Source organism: Mytilus galloprovincialis, chromosome 10 (assembly GCF_965363235.1).
Source record: "Mytilus galloprovincialis chromosome 10, xbMytGall1.hap1.1, whole genome shotgun sequence".
In the NCBI taxonomy this organism is placed as follows: Eukaryota; Metazoa; Mollusca; class Bivalvia; order Mytilida; family Mytilidae; genus Mytilus; species Mytilus galloprovincialis.
This window is the reverse complement of record NC_134847.1, coordinates 65,975,521-65,981,520: the sequence shown is the minus strand read 5'-3', so window position 1 is coordinate 65,981,520 and position 6,000 is coordinate 65,975,521.

Below are 6,000 nucleotides of genomic sequence, written 5' to 3'. Positions count from 1 at the left end.
AGTGTATTTTAATTCTATCTGCTATCATTTTCAAGTTTGCTATGCACGGCGGTCACAGAGTTTATTAAATAGAGGGTCTGTATACTATATCAATGACCACCATGGATCGATTAGGCAGCATCCAAAAACTGGAAACAAACTTTTTTTTCCAAAAAAAAACATAGCCCCCCCCCCCCCCCCCCCCCGAAAATCAAATGGTTGCTGCCTTAGTAAACTTAGAATTGAAAGTAAATACACTTTATTTATATAGTAATGAATGTTCATAATATCCAGATAAGCGCTAAAATTATTCATGTGAACTTTTGATACCTTTTCTGAAATTCTCCAGTCATTAAATCTTTTACAAAATTCATTGATTACAAAAAAAAGAAGATGAGGTATGATTGCCATGTGGAGACAACTCTCCACAAGAGACCAAAATGACACAGAAATTAACAAACTATAGGTCACCGTACGGCCTTCAACAACAAGCAAAGCCCATACCGCATACTCAGCTTTAAAGGGCCCCGAAATGACGATGTAAAACAATTGAAACGAGAAAACTAGCGGCCTTACTTATGTACAAAAAATGAACGAAAAACAAATTAATATGTAACACATAAACAAACGACAACCCCTGAATTACAGGCTCCTTACTTAAATGTTCATAACATACTAAAGGTATGTTCATATTAAAATTGATAGAAAACCAAAAATTGGGAATTTTGGAAATAAAGGAGGAGAGATAAAAAAAAAACATTTCCCTGTCCCCAATAACCTATGACACTTTTGCTGAAATTCTCCAGTCATTCAATATTTTACAAAATTCTTCCAACAACACTTTACATACTTTAAACTACGCTCCGAATGCCCGCGATTTCGCGGGTTTGTTCTAGTAGTTATGAGGCAAAACAACCAAAACGACACCTAATAAATTGCAGTTAGTTCAATTTTATCAATACCGTGTTGGTATGTATCAACTCACTGGGAAATGTTTTTTGTGATCAGAGATTTCTATGTCGGTTGATCTCTAGTTCAATTATTAACGTTAACATTTAATTGACCGAGTAAATTCGCATGCTGGAGATTGCATGCATATCAGGAGGTGCTTATCTTGTAGACGCAGCTGGTTTTTCGAATCAAGTCACCAAATGTATTTAAGTTGCCTTGATTTTTCTCTCCTTCCTCTATGTACGTTTTGAAGATTAAAGTTAGTCGATAATTTGCTTATTTTAACATTTTAAAGCGTTGACTTCCAATAAAAAATTTATTGCACCATGATACCATTTCAACAAAAATTTCAATTTGCGACATGAATTTTATCGATATCTTTACAGTGCCTTAGTGTTATGATAAGACGTAAATTTTAATATGTAGTACAATAACTTGATCTGTGACCCCGACATTATTTCCTTTTTCTAGACGTTGTAGTGTATTGAAATTGTTTTCAAAGAAAGGAGAAAGATATCAGAGCAACATTCAAACCCAAAGATAGAAAATATACTGACAACGTCATGACTAACAAAAAAGACCGACAGACAAACAATAATACACAAAATATAACATAGAAAACTAAAGACTGAGCTAGCATTACGAACCCTAACAAAAACGTAGGGTGATCTCGGGTGATCCAGAAGAGTAAGCTGACCCTTCACCACATGTGGCAGCTGTCGAATGGCTCATTTTGTACAAACCCGGCAATAAGTCTTATTCGGTAGGTCCCATTAGGGAAAAGTGACGAGATTGTAGTTACGACATTTTGTATATAATTATCCAATATCATCTGTGAAACGGATATTCAATAACGGTCAGAACTCGTGAAGTCATCTGTACAATTTACGAAGGATGGTTTCAACTCCAACACTTTTGGTTTGGAAGCTGTCTTTTGAGTCTGAAACATATATCAAGGAAATCATGACAGAAAAGTTAACACAAAGCTTGGAATATAGTGTCAATTGGGAGATATATACTCCACATGCAGGCGGTGCTGGAATGTTGCTAAATCGAAATTGAGAGTTCACAATTGGGAAGCTGAAATCATCTCTTTCTTCATAACGTTTTGTTTTCAACCTTCACTCATTGTCAATTTCTTAATATAAATCAAGATCATTGTATCTGTTGTATTCTTTATCTCAAGTTCGAGTGATAGATGTGTTCATTATGGGCACCATATTTTGAATTATTTAGTGAGAAAACACCGTTATTATAGCAAAAAGTAAACTTAAAGGACACTACTTTAAAACTGATTTCATTTTTCATAAAAATTTCAGCCTCATATAAAAAAAAAGGAACAAGTAGGCAAGTAGAGGAAAAACTGTTTATCCCCATGGGATTGACGATTGATTGTTGAAAAACACGACCTCAAAAAATTGCGTAACAAATATGTTGCCAATAAATAAATCAATTGTTTTGATAATATCAGATTCGGCGATTTTGTATGTTTGAAATAGTGATTTTTTACAATGTAGGGTAAATCACTTCCTAAGACAAAAAGCTTGTCATTGGTCATTCTTTTTTTTATGAAAAAAACCCAAGACCAAGTGTTTCAGTTTGTCCCTTAGTTTGTAATAGGCCATTGTTGTGCAAAGTGTATAAAAGTCAAATGTTTTAATACTATTATCAAGATAACAGAGTCTTACATTGTAGATATATAAATTTAGTATCAACATCTGATTCACGGGACTGCGGACAGGTGCATGTGGTTTTCGAAAAAAAAAAATGATGTTAATTGAGCAATGTAGAAAAATATACCTATGTTGTCAGTTTCTTTGACAGTCGAGAAAAATTAGTGATAACAAAGAAAATATAGTTGGGAGAGACAACTCTAACAAGGAAAAGTGTTCAGTTAAACAATGTCAATTTTCAAATGCATAAAACCTAATTGATATGATATCATTACATATTATATCAAATATATAAGTGACATCTTGCAAAAGCAAACTACCCTACAAGAAATAAAAACAAATCATCAGAGCAATTTCTAACGTGCTTTCCACGATAAATATGAAAGACCTTATATAACATATTCAAAATGTCTTAATCTATGAAAGGTGGATGACCCAATAATCGAAAGAAAACCAGAATTTTATTTCAAGAAAAGTAGTAAGAACAAAATAGAGCAAATAAAAAAAACTCCCCACTAAACATATTTATCAATAAGACTAGATCAGAGGTATACATACACAAAAAGAAGAATACAGAAGCAAATAACAGCTTTAATCTGTAAAACTATGAATTCGCTATAGGATAAATATTATCAATACACATTTAAAAAAACAATGTATAACATAAAAATGGAATTAAAATACAACAGAAATTCCTAATATGAAATCAATATAAATTATCACAGTTTTCGTTCCTATTCCTGAGCTGATTATGCAAAGAAAATATATATTAAATAATTAATAGGTATCATTGTATATGTTCTAGAACTACCCGAACTAACATCCAAAAACAATCTCATTAATTACGATTAAGAACTATGTGCAGCAACACCTGTCCAACTTTTTTTCTATCAAAAGACAAAAACTGCTCTACCTGAACTGTTTTGTCTCCTCTGAGGTCAAATTCACACGAATAGCAATTATCATTACAATAATTAATTATAAATAAATTTTATAATACTTCAAAATGGCAAACAAAATCTCCCATAAATAAATTTTATTAGGAGCAAGATATACCCAAAACATCTAATAGCGGTCATCAGGTATTTTTTCTTCATCCTAAATAATAATATACATGTAGAAATAAATGTAAATTAAATATATAGCAAATAAATATACATCATGACCAATCCTATTCTCACTTGGGTACGTGAAAAATAATAAAAATATTTTAAAACTACATGACATGTATCAACGCTACTCATATGAAATAAAATAAAATGCAAACGATTTATCTCTAAAACAACTAAAACAATCAACTTACAAGTGATAATTTCAAAAATAAGGTTAAAGACATAGATTATTTTTTACCGACTAGTACATGTAAAAACTGCTAACCACATCAGATATAAATAACACATGCAATATTATTAGTTATGCCGTGACTGTAAGGTGATCGCATGCAGACATATTGGGGTCCATGAAAGGAACTTCTTGGTTCAAAATCCAGTGCAATATTTGTTATGGACATTACATATTACCTCATTCAAATGCTCTCAGTATTCAGATAAAATGAATTTATCATCCAGAGACATTTTGTGGTAACAACATTCTGAAAACGTGTTCTTAGCTTTTACAGCTTATTACATAACGTTGAGTTAACTTCAGAACTTAACAATTTGTAAGTCTCAATTTTCATAGGCATTTTTATTCCAATCTTTATTATAAGTAATTTGTTTTTCCTTTTAAAGCTAATGTGCTTTGTCTATATGCCTTTTGTGTTCCTTTATGACGTGGCTTTGTACTTATACAATCTGTCATTGTGTTATTGTGCTTTGTGCTATGGTAAATTTTGTGTTCTTGTCTTTCAAATTTGGAAATGTGCTTTGTCTATATGCCTTTTTTGTGTTTCTTTATTACATATTTGTTTTTTTTTGTATAGTGATTAAGATCATAACACAATGTTGGCTGTTGTACCACTATTTTTGACATTTTTACCTGTTATGTCTGTTTGTTTTGTTCACACATTGTTGTCAATATAATGGAATTGTATGCAACTAAGAGGTGTATCTAGCTATAAAACCAGGTTTAATCTACTATTCTTTGCACAGGAAAATGCCTTTACCAAATCAGGTATACGACTCTATTCGTTTGATGTGTTTAAGTTTTAGATTTTGTCATTTAATTACGGACTTTCCGTTCTGAATTTTCCTCGGAGTTCGGTATTTTTGTTATTTTACTTTATATTTAATCAGAACACTTCTTGGTGCATTTAACATCATATACAATACATGTTTATATCAACAACGAACTTTTAACTATAACATACAAAAATGTGTTTCATATTACAATATATGGCTTCGTTCCTGTACCAAGTAAGGAATATGACAGTTGTTATCCATTCGTTTGATGTGTTTGAACTTTTGATTTTGCCATTTGATTTGGGACTTTCCTTTTTGAATATTCCTCGGAGTTCAGTATTTTTGTGTTTTTACTTTTTACTGGAATTAAAACCATTCTTTAATGAAATGCCTAACTTTTTGTCAGTTTGATATAGAAACAGCTGTCCTTTGATAATATATTTGAGATTCAAGTTCTACATTCAGAATATTATTCGACTATACAAAGGCAAAGTGACGTCAAAATATCTTAAATTAAAATATAAAATAAAAAAATTCTTACAGCTTTTACATTAATGCTAGCAAGACAAAATTTTGTTTGGCTTGCTTGCTTTGTTTGTATCAGTGTTTGCTCAAGCATGGTAATTAAGATAGGCGGGGCTTCAGCTTGTATACATTATACTTAAATTTTATTGGACGTTTTGTTGGAGGTTAAGGACACTAAATTTTAAAACATCACATGACACATATTCTCACATGTTTCCTTACCTGTAAATATACAATACAGACAGGATTCTACTTCGTCGAAATTATCTTCCTATTACGCCAGTTCATTTTCGCAATCGTAAAAATGGAAGACAATTTTTTTTCAAAGATCCAACTTAAAGACTGTCGTCAAGCACTTTTAGTAAAATAACTATTCGAACACACCTACTCTGATTTTGTGATCCATTGGATAGGTATTTCACTTGACCCCTATATTTCATCTTTTAGTACTGTGATTTTTTTTATGTTATAAAGTCAACCTGTAGCTTTGCTATATAAAATGATATAGTCTGAAGCGAGATGATGTATCAAATACTCTTGTTTTGTACATTTTCAAGACAAAATATTCATCTCAAACACACCCTAACATAAAAAAAGGTGCACTCGATTTTCTCTTTTCGATACAAATGTTTCCCATTTTTTTGAATATTTTCGCGGGTATAAGATTTTCAGAAAAAAAATTTAACATTTATTTTTCATTACAAATTTTACTAATTACCTTAAGTAGTTGTTACTTTATCATATGGAACAAA